Below are 14,609 nucleotides of genomic sequence, written 5' to 3'. Positions count from 1 at the left end.
CCTCCCAGATGCTAAAATAACTTCAAGGATGGACATTTAATTCAGATAATGCCTCAGAATTCACATATGTGCCAGTGGGGTGAAAGTCGAGGGTGATTTGCACTCACTATCTCTGCTCTTCAGCCTTCTCTTCTTCCCACTCACCACTTCTGAAACTGTTCTCATCACAGTCTCCACCTGAAACTCTTCTCATCACGGTCACCGATGACCTCCTTTTTGCGCCAAGGGACATATCTTGATTTATTGACTCTGTGGGACATTTATGATCACTCCTTTATTTTCCAGTTCTTCTCTCCTGCAGAATCCATGACATCCCGTCCTTGTCTCTCTGACTGCTCTTTTATCTTCTCTTTCCTTTTTCCTCCTTCCTTTTGCCCTTCTCTTTCCTTTCCGCCACCCCTTAGATGTTCCCACTTGTCAGAATTCCACCAGCCTTCTATTCTCTCTATAGTCATTGATGTAGCTTTAAATACCACCACCATGCCACTGACGCCTTATCTTCTGTCTCCAGTTCAGGTATCACTTCTGAGGTCCTAGGCTGGTGTCCAGTTGACTCTCAAATATCACCTGGTTGCCAGATATATTCCTTAAACTCAACATGTCCAACACTGGGCTTACTCTCCTTCCCTAAGTCTGTTCTCCCTCTAGTTTTCTTCCCCTCAGGCAGAGGCACCAGAGTCCACCAGTTACCCAACTTTGAAACATGGGAGTCATCCTGAACTCCTCCCTCCCCTTCACTCACCACATCCAACCGGTCACAGGCTGCGGTGAGTTTACCTGTGAAATCACTTGTGAATTGCATGACCACTGTTTCTTGTTCCTTATGCTCATAATCTCTCTAGTTGCCTTGTCTTGCCTCTGCTATACTATAAACTCCATGAGGTCTGTCTTCAGCTTGGTCTGTCTTGTTCAGCATTTTATCCCCAGGACCTAGGGTAGTGCTTAGGCACAAAGTGGGTGCTCAGAATATATTTGCTGAATTGATAGACAGCCCCTGCCTTGAACAGGTTATGCTTCCACTGTTCTCTCTCTCTTCATATCCATGGTTCATGTGATTGCTGGATTACCGTTCCAATGGTAGATAACCTCCAAGATGGTTCCCAGTGATTCTTGTCTTCTTATGTTCATGCCCTTATATAATTTCCTCCCCTGACGCTTGGGCTGGGCCTAGTGAATCACTTCAAATGCACTGAATATGCCAAAAAAGCAATAGAATGTCACTTCTAAGATTAGGTGATGAAAAGACTCTGGCTTCCATTTTGCATGCCTTTTCTTGCTTGCTCTCTCTGAGGGAAGACAGCTACTATGTTGTGAGCTATCCAGTGGAAAGACCCATGTGGCAAGGAACTGAGGAAGACCCTCCAGTCAACAGCCAGCAAGGAGACCTGCCAACAACGGTGTGAGTGAGCTGGGAATAAGATTCTTCCTCACTTGAGCCATCAGATGAAACTGTAGTCCCAGCCAACACCTTGCCTGCAGCCTTGTGGGAGACCCTGATCCACAGAAACTGTAAGATAATAAATACTGATTGTCTTAAGCTGCTAAATTCCACAGTGATTTGTTCTGTAAATATAGATAACTAATATTAGTTATATAGATAACTAATATGTGACCTAAGGCTTAATTTCAAATTGCAAGCTCTAAACCCTCTAATAGCCTATGTTAACTGTGGTATATTCATACTATGAATACTCTGGAGTGGTTAAGAAATGCTAAGTCCATCTATACTAATGTGAAAAGGCTTTCAAGACATTGGATTTTAAAAAGCAAGGTGCAGAGTAATACTTATCGTAGTATTACTATTAGTAGTATTTTTTCATTCATGTAAAAGAAAAAAAATCCAACACAACGCACAATATATTGTCTATAGCTACATGTAAGTATATGTAAATGCATGTAAGATGCAAAATAATTCTGGAGGTAAACATATCCACAGATAGCAGTCATTACCTCGGGGTGGTTAAGAAGGACTTAAACTCTGCCTATAGTTTTTGAAAATTTAACTCTAAGAATGTATTTATGTATAGTTTTTATAATGAAAAGGGTAAATATTACTCTAAAAAGGAAGGAAACAGGCATGAAGTTTAGTTGTTCAAAATGGAAATTTCTTTTAATTAGTAAAGCTTATTCCAATAAAACTCAAGTAATACAGACTGTATAAAATAAAAAGATGAAAGTCCATGATAACTCCATCTCCCCAGTTAACCATTACGAACAGTTTGTTCTATATTCTTCCATACTTTTCTCTGAACCTAATGAATAAAAATGGGATCCTATTTCACTTACTGTTCTGTAGCCCGATTTTTTTCCTACTGCCCTTATATGGTGGGCATCTTTCTATACTCATACACATAGAACTATTAATTTTTTTTGCATATGCTTTAGTATATATCTTTAGGGGTTAGCACAATGCTTGAAGCTTAGTAGTTACTCAAAAAATATCCATTGAGTGCGTTCATTTATGTAGTCACTACATACATGGACAATTGGTTTGATTCTGCAATAGGACATCTTTTTATACTAGTATGATTATTTCCTTGAGATGAATTCCTAAAGATGAAGTCACAGAGTCAAAAGGGCTGTCCTAAAATCTTGAAACATGTTGCCAAATCTCTCTGCATTTAGAGTCTACGAATCGGTGTGCACAAGTGCCTGTGTCCCCCACGCCCCCAGCAGTGTGGGATATAATTCGTCTCTGACATAAGGTTGCCATGGCTCCTCAACTATCGGTATTGTATTGGGGAGCTGGAGACCAGGCACAATGCACTGAGCCTACCCAGTGCACTTGGGAAATCAATGTAAATGAAGAGAGCAATAGGGTCCCAGCAGGAGAGAGAAGGCACACTCAGATTAGGTGATTTGAGGAGCATTTAATAAAGGGACTCTTCCCAAAGGAGGGTAGGGTACCACAACCCCACAGGCATCGTCAAGGACTAAGTAGAGCAGGCTCTGTTGTCACCCCAGGCCGGCAGACGCCGGCAGAGGAGGGCCGAAGTGGAGGCAGGGGAGGCTGCCTGGCAAGGGCTGTCCTAAGGCACCTAGAGGTCCCAAAGGGAGGAAGCTGGCAATTTTTTTTTTTTTTAAGATTTTTTATTTATCTATTAGAGAGAGAGCACAAGCAGAGGGGAGGGGGCAGAAGGAAAGGGAGAAGCAGGCTCCCTGCTGAGCAGGGAGTCAACGTGGGACTCGATCCCAGGACTCCGGGATCGTGACCTGAGCCGAAGGCAGACGCTTAACCAACTGAGCCACCCAGGTGCCTGGAAGCTGGCAACTTAATACCCTAACCTCACTCTCCTTCTCCCACCCTCCCCAGTCACCTTCTGGGACTCCCTGTGGGTCAAAACCAATGGGAAGCCAGAGGGCAAGGGCACCCTTTGAATCATCTGTACACTTGGCCTTCCGAGGCCTGAGGCATACAGCATATAGTAAATGCTCAATAAATGTGTCATTGGATGTAACCCTCACAGCAATTCTTCAAGGCAGGCACTTACGTTTCAGTGGGGGAAACTGAGGCTCAGAGAGATGAACTAACTTGCCCAAGGTCACACCAGTTTTTGAGGGCTCCTGAGCTCTGTGCCCTTCAGGGCTACGGGGCTTGGATCTGACGGCAAGTAGGCAGCAGCACGAACCTGTTGTCAGATGTTGAAAATCCCCAACACAGGGTGAAGCTGTGCATCCCAACTGTCCTGCAGCCTCTGTGACACGTGAGGTGGTGGCTCAGGTGCAGTGCGGTAGACGAGTCCCCAGCCACGGCCAGCCGTGGAGGTGCACCTGGGAGAGGCTCAAAGTCTGATTCTGGACACAGCTGCTCCAGTTCAGGTCCCTGCTCTGTCCCCCACCAGCTGGGTAGCTTCGGGCAGGCTCCTTAGTGTCTCCTGGTCCTGTTTCTCCCTCTGGAAAGTGAGGATAATCCTGGTTCTTACCTCAGGGACTGTTGGGAGGGCTTCACGCGTGACAGCGGGGAGTGCCCAGCTCATTTTTCTTGCGTCCGCTCTGACTCACAGAAGTCTGCTGCCTCCTGGCCTTGCTCCCCTGAAGAGCTCCTGAGGCATCGTCTCTCCTTAGTGAGACTCTGCTCCCCAAAGCCAGAGGCGTCTTGTCCAGGGCTGTAAAGAGCCAAACATTCAGTACTTCCGGCTTTGCGGGCCGTACATCTCTTGTCACCTTCCCAGGACAAAAGCAGCCAGGGACCATCTATCAACGTGGGTGTGGCTGGGTTCCAATAAACCTTTATTTATAGACACTGATATCAGAATTTCATGTCACAAAATAATATTTTTTGGATTCTTTCTCAATGACTTAAAATTTCTAAGATCACTCTTAGTTCACGGGCCATACAGAAACAAGCGGCGGGGCGCCTGGGTGGCTCAGTCGGTTGAGCGTCTGCCTTCGGCTCAGGTCATGATCCCAGGGTTCTGGGATCGAGCCCCACGTCCAGCTCCCTGCTCAGCGGGGAGCCTGCTTCTCCCTCTCCCTCGGCCTGCCGCTCCCCTGCCCCCCAACACTTGTGCTTTCTCTCAAATACATAAGTAAAAGTAAAAAAAAAAAAAGCAGCAAGACAGGTTTAGCCGTTAGTCCAGAATTAGGCAACCCCTAGTGGAGGCCCCTTCAGGCACAGCCGAACCCCGAGCAGCGCACCTGAAACCTGACTTTCTTCTGTGTTTGCCACTCAGAGTCAGGCCTGGCAACAAACGCCACCTCCTCGGGTGAAGATAAATCTACCATGAGCCTGTGTGATCCAGCTTCTGGCACTCAGCTCCATGGTGCTGGGATCTTCAGCCCTTCTGGCCTTTTCCCACTTCTTCCAAGGGGCCAACTCCTTCCCTGCCTCCCGGCTTCCAGAAGGGCGCTTCCCCCTGTCCTGAAGGCACCTGCCCACTGCGTGATCGTGGGACTGCACTTGTCTTCCTTCCCACTGTACTTTCAAGGCCCAACATAGTGCCTAGCATACAGTGAGTGCTCAATAAACGTGCATCATACTTAACCCCATCACAGTGCCTCTAGGTAGGTGCCTATATACCGAGGGGGAAAACTGACGCTCAGAGAGATGACTTAACATGCTCAAGGTCACACAGCTAGTTTTGGAGGCTTCAGCGTGCCGTGCTCTCTGTTGCCCCAGAAATCTCCAAGTGCCTCATAGTCTGGTGCCGCCGTCAACTATCTGGCAACCTTGGGCGGGTCACTCAGTCTGTGTCTCAGTTTCCTTGTCAGTAAAATGGGCATGATGATAATAACAAGGCCTTTCTCACTGGGTTGTTATGAGGATTGAATGAGTTCCGTAGACCAGCAGTGTGCAGAAATGTGCCTGGCATTAGTCCTTGTCAGCATGAAGCTCTCAGCTGTGAAGGAGACTGAGGAGGTCTTAGGTCTGGGCAAAAGCAATGGCTTCCTCCTTCAGCCCTGGGGTGACGCTGCCCCCAGAGACCTTGAGGGGGCACAGGCTCCACCGCCCTTGGTGCCAAGGGCCCTTGGAGGAGAGGCCCCCCGGCATTTCTAGTGAAAAGCAGGACCTCTCAGAGTAGGAGGTAAGGCTACCCTGGCTTCGTTGGGGTTAAGTCCAACCAGAACGTGTTTATTTTCCCCTGTGTCTGGAAGGGCCTCTCTGGTCTCCATGGCAACGTGATTTCCTGTCCTGGTTTTCCCTTGGACGAGATACCTGCTGAATGCAGAGGCGTCTGGGCTAAAGCTTGGGGCGGAGGCCAGGGTTGAGGCGGGCCATTTTGACTGCCTCCCCCACGCCGGCCGGGTGGGCCGCCCAGCCAGGGCCCATGTCACAAGAGCCTTTGTTTACCAGCCCAGACATCCAGCTTGAGGGTGACGTCATGGAATCCAACCCGGAATCCTTGCTACGCCCCATTTTCTCTCTGTCTTCCTTTTAGAGGGTTTTGTTTCCTCCTGTGGCTAAGGACACAGAGGCTCACACGCATCCCCGGTTTGCGAAGAATATTTCTAAGTCCCCCTAATCACAGGGCATACCCTGAGTCTGGAAATTTCACTAATGGTCATTCATTCATTCATTCATTTATCCTTTCTTTTTTTTTTTTTTTTTTTAGTAGTTTTTTTCATTCAACAAACACTTGGGTACTGGATTAAATGGAGAACTGTGCTGGAACTGAAGAAAGGAGCAGAACAGACTGGGTCGTTAGTCTTGAGGAGCCTGTCCACTGGAGAGTGGGGACAGGCATGTGGATGGCTACACACTATCCAGTATGCCTCATGCCTTGACACAGGGCTCTGCAGGGCGCTGTGGAACCCCAATGGGAAGCTCGGCCTCCGCCGCCTGCCTGCATTCAGATTCAGCTCCTAAACTCCATGGCCTACGGCGAACCCTGAGCCTGGGCCTGAGCCTTGGTCTTCTCATCTGTAAAATAGGGAGAGGCACTTGGGAGCATGACATAGCATGGTGGTTAGGAGTCTGCCTTCTGACGTGGCACTGACTAGTTCAAGCTCTCAGCTCTACCACTTAGCAGCTCTGTGTCCTTGGGCAAGTTAGTTAACCTCTCTGTTCAGTGGGGTCTGTCCTAGCACCTGATGCACAGAGCTGCTTGAGGTTTAAATGAGTGAGTGCACGCACCTAGGGCAGTACTCCTAGATCTGTTGTATTATTGCCACTACCTCAAGTGACCCCGGGAACCCAGAAGGAGGGAGACGCTCAGTCTTCATGGAGAGTTGGAGGTTGAGCAGTGAGAGAGGCCTTACCAGAGGAGGTAGCATCTAGATAATTAGCTACTTAACATCTATACCTCCCCCTACTTCCCTGAGGTCAGGGATCATATCTGCATTATTTCCCCATCTAATTCCCACCTCCAAGCACAGTCCGTGGAGTAGGAGATCAGTGAAAATGTGAACAACTGAATGGCCAAAGGGTAAGTCTAACCTCCTTGTCATGCATACAATTTGACTAACACCCACTGTGATGGTTAATTTTTACGTGTCAACCTGACTGGGCCACAGGGTGTCCAAATATTTAGTTAAATATTAGTTCTGGAGGTGTCTATGAGAGTGTTTCTGGTTGTAATTACCATTGGAATTGGTAGACTGCGTAAAGCAGATTGCTAGACCTGGTGTGGGTGGGCCTCATCTAATCTGTTGAAGGCCTGAACAGAATAACAGGCTGAATAAGAAAGAATTTTCTTTCTCTGCCTGACTGTATTCAAGCTGGGACATTAGTCTTCTGCCTTCAGACTCAGACTCAGGCTGGGATTTATACTACTGTCTCTCCTGGGTCTCAGGCCTTCGGACTCGGACTAGAACAATACCATCGGCTCTCCTGGGTTTGGATGTCTCATCCTCCATAATCATGTGAGTCAATTCCTTTTCATAAATCTCTTAATCTATACATCCTATTAGTTCTGTTTTTCTGAAGAACCCTGACTAATACATCCATTGTTCACTTAATCTAATTTCTGGAAATTCTTCCTAGCCCACCACCCTAGCCTCTAGTTGTAACAAACCTTAAGATGCCATGGGTTTATAGGCTGTCCCAACTTTCTTGGACATCCTTCTTTCCTTTCCTAGCAGATGGAACCCTACTCATTCATTTACTCATTTACTCACATTTATTCAAAATAACAACTGTGATCATCAGAGCAATAGTGTGTGGGATGCAATGAAATAAACTGTAAAGGAAGTCATGCTGTCCCTTCAGCACACTTTCTACATCCTCTCTGACCTTCTGAAGTGCCTTGAGGCCTTGCTCCTCAGGTCCAGGGAAGCAGGAAAAGGGAGAATCTTGATTGATAAAAACCAATTCGGAATATTTCATCTTTTATATCAGTGATTCAGAAATCTAGACCTATGTCAATCCGAGTGTGGCATTTTCTCAGAGAAAAGGATTGGTTTAAGGATGGGCAATGACCCGACTCAGTCTGTTGAGGCCCAGTGAGTTAGACAAGGGCTCACAATGTGCAAGATACATTTGTCTCTCGTCTTCTGGACACTGTTGGGTGAGGAAGTGAGGCCAGCACTGAGGCTGTTTTCTCTACAAGCCTGTGAATGAAATCTAGGTGGGACTGAGCCAAGGCAAGTGAGGCAGGAGCCACCGGGTCAAATCAGACTTGAAGTCTACTCTAATCTCGACTCTTTCTTGGATTTGATTAGTTTCCACATTGTTTAAGTCAGTTGGGGGTATGTTTTCTGGTAAAAACAAAAACAAAAACCCAGGAGCATCCTAACTGGTATAAACATGTAGCCTGGAGACCAAACTAGCCATCAAGAGGCAACATAGGATCTTCCCAGAAGAGTAACGTGACCAGATCGAATGCTTTAAAAAGAGCCCTCTGGTGGCAGTGAGGAAAGTGAACGGGATTTAAGAGTAAAGGCAGGGCCATGCCGTAGGATGTCTGGTGTGGGCGTGGACCAAGGACAGTGAAGGTGACACTAGGACTGGAAGCTAAAATACACACATTGACGAGGATTATTCCTCAGACTCCAAATGCTCTGAGACTGTGGGACTGTATGACAGGCCAGGAGAAAATTTGGGAATATTTGTTCATTCATCCAGCATGTTTGTTTGAGCTCTTCTGTTTCAGCACTGTGCTAGCTGTTGGAGATAGAGCAGTGAACGAGACAGACACAAATTGCCGCCCTCGTAGAGCCAACATCTTAGTGGAGGAACAGACGATAAAGAAAATGAATAAGTACACTAATAAAATTAGTTATATGGTGCAGCAGGGAGTCTGCTTCTCCCTCACTCTCGGTGTGCGCGCTCTCTCCCCCCACCCCCTTCTCTCGCATATGAGCACTCTCCAATAAATAAATCTTTAAAAAAATTTTTTTTAAATATTTGATATGGTGATCCATCCTGTGAAGAAAAATTTTAAAAAGGGAAAAGAAATAACGAGTTGGAAGGGATTATTTAGCCAGAGGTTCCTAATCCATGCCCCTGAAAAGTAGAGGTTTTTCTCAACAAAAAGCCTTGAGTACCTTTCTGTATTCTGTGGCTGACCAGAGATACAAAAGTAATTACTATTATGATAAAATAACCCGAGTATTTATTGGGTGCCGACTATATGAAAACCCAAAGCATTATTCCAATCTGTTCACAAATGCTAATTTTACTTAGTCTCCGTTTTATAGATAAGGGAACCAAAAGCCAATAATGAAAAGTAAGCCACCCAAAATGGCATAGTGGCATTAGTTCTGGACCTGGGCCCATTCAACAGCACCCTGTTTTCCTTTTTGATTGTATGATGCTAACTTAGTAGGGTCCAAAGTCCCGTTTCTCAGCAGCTACTAGCGGTAGTATTAGAAAAGACAAGGAAAGAGAAAATGAATTCATTATGAAGGCTCTGTGTGATTAGATGAGTAAAATCTTTCAAAGGTATCCATGAGAGGAAGTATAAAGGTTTTTAAAGGGTGAAGATAGGGGCGCCCGGGTGGCTCAGTCAGTTAAGTGCTGGACTCTTGATTTCAGCTCAGGTCATGATCTCAGGGTTGTGAGATAGAGGCCCACGTGGGACTCTGCACGGAGCATGGAGTCTGCTTGAGATTCTCTCTCTCCCTCTCCCTCTGCCCCTCCTCACCCCTCACTCTCACTGTGTGTCTCTCTCTCTAAAAATAAAGTATTTAAAAACAAAGGGTAAAGGGGCGCCTGAGTGGCTCAGTCGTTAAGCGTCTGCCTTCGGCTCAGGTCATGATCCCGGGGTCCTGGGATCGAGCCCCACATCAGGCTCCCTGCTTGGCGGGAAGCCTGCTCTCCCTCTACCACACCCCCTGCTGGTGTTCCTGCTCTTGCTTTCTCTCTCTGTCAAATGAATAAATAAAATCTTTAAAATAAATAAATAAAGGGTAAAGATGTTACAGGATTTCTTTTCCTTAAGTGCCCAAGGCTCTTGGTCACACCGCTTCAAAGGACGAAGAGGTAGACCAGATGAAGAGTGGTGGGCAACAAAGCAAAGCTTATTGAGTGACAGTACAAAACTACCAAAGAGGGAGGAGAGACCCAAGGAGGTGGCCACCAGAGTTTCTAAGTCTAGGGGTTTTTATGGGCTTGTAGGTAGGTTGTTTTAATCTGATTAACCCTTCATGTGCCTGTCATCCAATCAGGTTTTTGCCATCTGTCACGAGGGAAAGGGTGGAGGGCTTCTTCCAGGGTGGTATAAAATCCTTTTAAGGGTAGTTTCCTCTTCGGGTGGGATGGGGGAGGCTTGTCCCTCCCTGCCTTTCTTCCAACTCTCCATCATCAAAGATAGTCAAGCCTGACCTCAAGAAGTGGCTAGTCTTTTCACCACAATTCTTGCTTATCTCTACCTCTGTGGCCCCCACATTTCCCCATTGAGCTCCCATAGTCATCGCCTCCAGGGGCTGCCTGGGCTTTGTCGGAGGACAGGAACAGACGCAGAAGGTGAAGAGTTTTGGAACTTGGAGTACTGAGTCAACCAGATTTCAGCGAAAGGACTCCTTGTTCCTTTCTCAAACAAACAAATATTGTTATGGAAACCCCTTGGGGGCAAAAGATTCAAGGGCAAAAAGAGCAAAGGGTGCTTTGTGGATACCCTTACTTGGGGCCACTTCACTCCTCTCTCACTCACATGTTTTTTTTTTTTATTGTGAGTTAAATTGTTGGAATGCTACTTTAATTGTATACATAATACTTGAATGGATTCTCCTTTTAAAAAAGAATTAGGGTGCCTGGATGGCTCAGTCAGTTGAGTGTCTGCCTTTGGCTCGGGTCATGATCCCAGGGTCCTGGGATCCAGTCCCGCATCAGGCTCCCTGCTCAGGGAGAGCCTGTTTCTCCCTCTGCCTCTGCCCCGCCCCCCAACTCGTGTGTTTTCTCTCTCTCTCTCTCTCAAAAATAAATAAATCTTTTTAAAAAATTTAAAAAAAAATTAAAATGTGACATATAAGGCTAAAGTCCCCTTTGGTCGCCATCATCAATCCTGAGCTTCTTTTCCCTGCCCTTGTTCAGGGTGTTTGGAGTATATCCTTTCAGATGTTTCTCTAAACAGATCCTTTTCTATAGAATCTATGTACTGTATGCTCTGTGCTTTCTTTTTTAAATTACACAAATAGTGTCATACTGTACATGTAATTCTGCAATTTCCACTCTTTAAGAGGTAGTCAACCCTAGGGGCACCTGGGTGGCTCAGTTGGGTAAGCCTCCAACTCTTTTTTTTTTTTTTTTTTTTTTTTAAAGATTTTATTTATTTATTTGAGACAGAGAGAATGAGAGAGAGAGCACATGAGAAGGGGGAGGGTCAGAGGGAGAAGCAGGCTCCCTGCCGAGCAGGGAGCCCGATGCGGGACTCGATCCAGGGACTCCAGGATCATGACCTGAGCCGAAGGCAGTTGCTTAACCAACTGAGCCACCCAGGCGCCCGGTAAGCCTCCAACTCTTGATTTAGGCTCAGGTCATGATCTCAGGATCATGAGATCAAGCCCCAAGTTGGGCTCCACGCTCAGTGGGGAGTCTGCTTGAGATTCTCTCTCCCTCTGCCGCTCCCCCTCCCATGCTTTTTTTTCTCTCTCTCTCAAATAAATAAATAAATATTAAAAAAAAGTAGTCAATCCTAGATATCTAACACCTCACCAGCAATTGTTCTTCATGAAGACCCAGGGAAGAAAACTAATATTTGTCACAGTTTCAATAGGTGCCAGACACTGCAGTGAACGTTTTATCGCAAATCCTAGAGGTCTCAGATTTGAGTCATTGCTGTATTTACCTGAGGGTAAATTGGTAAAGACATTCCCAACTGCTGTATGTTTAAAATAATAATTTAATAATAATAGTACTATGAAAAAGTAATAAACATACTCTTATGATAGCAAGGTAATTTAGTGAGCTGTGGAGTCTTAGTTTGTTCCCACGAGATTTTTCCCTCCCTTGCTCTAAGAAGAAAATCAGACTTTGTGTTCCCTCACCTGAAGGGGCTTGGGTAGTATGGAAAAAAGCAGAAGTAACCTCTAAACAACCCCCATCTCTGGCTTTGTTCTCCAAAATATTGTTTGTCATGGGACATATGTTGGGTCATCTCTGAGGATGAGGGGAGAAAGAAAAGTAGCTTAGATGGAGGGGAAGCAGGAGGCCCCAGGACTAGAAACGGGCTGGAAACTTGGCAGATCTTTCCACCCTGCCCTCCCCGCCATCCCACCTCTTAGGACACCTGGGAAGGAGGAAGTGCCCCAGGGGAAATGACCTCACGGGCTCGTTTGGACTGTGGCCTGGGGCTCCAGCTTAGCCAAGGCCCCCGTGCTCAGCACTGGAGCAGTCAAGCCCCTTAAAGCCACTTATCTTTAAAAAACCCAACACGTGGACTCAGACGTGGACTCAGACGGTGGTGCTAGCTACAGGGATCCAAAGGCCAGACCTGAGAGCTCTCTGAGGCCCAGCACCCACTAACGGCTGAGCTCACACTTCCAACAGGTCCAGCGAGCTGTTGGGGCTCCCAGGCCTTTCATGTGATGTAAGAAAACCCACAAAGTACTGTGACTTTCCTGGCACCTGAGTGTGCTGGGCCTGTCCCACCAAGCTGGCTTTCTCCTTTGGTAGCTGCAGAAACTGAGATTCTTGGAAGTAAGGTCAGGCAGTTAGCAAGTAGTGGGAGGACGAGTTAGCCTCCAGTTTGTCTGATGCGGGAGCCCTGTGTATAATCACCCCAGAGTACGATGCCTCCCTGTATGAGCTGCAGTGCTTTCATCTGTATTGTGTCACCTCATGAAATGGTCCAAGCATGCTGTACGTAGGTCACAAACCCTGTGACTCTTCTTTTTCTCTGAGTCTCCGTTCCACTTCCTCAGAGTTGGCTGGGTTTTCAGTTATGGTCACCTCCTTGGGATTTCAAGAGGGCGTCCTAAAGTTTCTGAAGCTGTGGCCGTCTTTGTTGACATGCAGCATGGAAAAGCAAGTTTCCTTCTCCAGCATTTCAACCCAAAGCCCTGGGTCGAGTCTTTTCAGCTCTGGTGATTGGTTTCACTGGTGAGGTTTGGTGGCCAAGATGAACATCTCTCCTTGATGCCCACATGCTCTCTCCTGATCCTCTAGGTGCCACAGTGCCCAAGAGGCTGCCACTGGGGTCACTCCCTGAGAACATCCTGGTAACATGCCCAGGTGTTCCCAAGGAGGGTAGCCCCTTTACCATGGGGCTGGGCTCATCAGATTGACCGCCTGTCAACCGGTAATGTCAGCCATTGTGTGGGGGTCGGGGGGAGGAGTGCACGGCAGCTCAGATCTCTTGGGACTCCAGTTCTGCTGACTTCAGCTCATCTATCAGAGCACCAAAAATGCTAAAGAGACTAATAATATGCATCACTGAATAAAAATAACGGGTAGATATGGGCACAGGAACTCACATCTCACAGTATCTTATTTCCAAAGGACATTGCATGGCTCAGAAGCATTCTTAGCCTTGACACTAGTTCCTCGTGCTAAAGCATAAGATTGGTCCAGTTTTCAATCCAATGATTGATTTGGCCCTGAAACAATCTCTAAAAAAAAAAAAAAGAAAAAATATTTAAAAAAAAAAAGAACCAATCTCTAGTTTATTTATTTATTTATTTATTTATTATTATTATTTTTAAAGATTTTATTTATTTATTTGACAGAGAGAGAGATAGCGAGAGAGGGAACACAAGCAGGGGGAGTGGGAGAGGGAGAAGCAGGCTTCCCGCCGAGCAGGGAGCCCGATGTGGGACTCGATCCCAGGACCCTGGGATCATGACCTGAGCCGAAGGCAGACGCTTAACGACTGAGCCACCCAGGCGCCCTATTTATTTATTTTTTAAAGATTTTATTTATTTGACAGAGCACAAGCAGAGGGAGAGAGAGGGAGAAGCAGGCTCCCTGCTGAGCAAGGAGCCTGATGTGGGACTCGATCCCAGGACCCTGGCATCATGACCTGGGCCGAAGGCAGCCGCTTAACCGACTGAGCCACCCAGGCGTCCCAAATCTCTAGTTTAGTGTTGTGGGGCCCACTGATCCAGCTTCAGTTACAGGCTCCACCCCTTGAGCCTGAGGTTGATCAGTTTGCCAGAGCATAGAGGGGTGCCATGAGGATGGGGTGTGGACGTAGTATCGCTCCCTCCAGGCAGTGTCACTGTGCTATTGCCTCAAGAAGGGGAATGGCTGGGTGCCTGGGTGGCTCAGATAGTTAAGCGTCTGCCTTCGGCTCAGGTCATGATCCCAGGGTCCTGGGATCGAGTCCCGCATCGGGCTCCCTGCTCTGCGGGGAGCCTGCTTCTCCCTCTGCCTCTGCCTCTCTCTCTCTCTCTGTGACTCTCATGAATAAATAAATAAAACATTAAAAAAAAAAAAAGAAAATAGTATTAAAAAAAAAAGAAGGAGAATGGCTGATTGAAGGGGGGGCGGTGTGGAGGGGTGTTCTCCACTGCTTTCTTTGTGTATCTGAGAGTTTGAGAAGCTTCCTGGGGAAGAATTCATGCTAAAAGTGTGTCTGGGCTCAAAGACGATGGGTCAGAGGTGAGACTTCTGAGACCAGCCCTCATATTATCCTCCCACCATCCCCCCTTAGACACAGACAGCCCTGAGCCTTGGAGGCAGGAAGATACTATTTTATTAATCCTGTAATCTGAGTGTGACAAGAAGTGCTGTGTCCAGGCCTCTGGGCATAAGCACAGATGGTGGCTGAAATTGCCGATTGCTTACCTAA

The 14,609-nt window shown here is 46.9% G+C and overlaps 1 long non-coding RNA gene across 3 annotated transcripts in view; it reads left to right on the top strand.

The window, feature by feature from the left end:
* The window catches only part of LOC118548593 (uncharacterized), a 67,135-nt gene extending 59,836 nt beyond the window's left edge, over positions 1–7,299 (top strand). Inside the window, exons 3-5 of one of the 3 annotated variants that reach the window (XR_013448812.1) lie at positions 649–767; positions 1,297–1,509; positions 7,233–7,299. This is a non-coding gene — a long non-coding RNA (uncharacterized LOC118548593). Of the gene's footprint in view, positions 1–648; positions 768–1,291; positions 2,284–7,232 lie in introns of those variants that run through there. The other 2 variants (XR_013448811.1, XR_013448813.1) reach the window with 2 other exon arrangements.
* The last annotated feature ends 7,310 nt before the right edge of the window (positions 7,300–14,609 follow it).

This window comes from Halichoerus grypus, chromosome 6, assembly GCF_964656455.1.
Source record: "Halichoerus grypus chromosome 6, mHalGry1.hap1.1, whole genome shotgun sequence".
NCBI classification, from domain to species: domain Eukaryota; kingdom Metazoa; phylum Chordata; class Mammalia; order Carnivora; family Phocidae; genus Halichoerus; species Halichoerus grypus.
The sequence above is the reverse complement of the archived record's forward strand: the minus strand, read 5'-3'. Positions and strand labels throughout refer to the sequence as shown.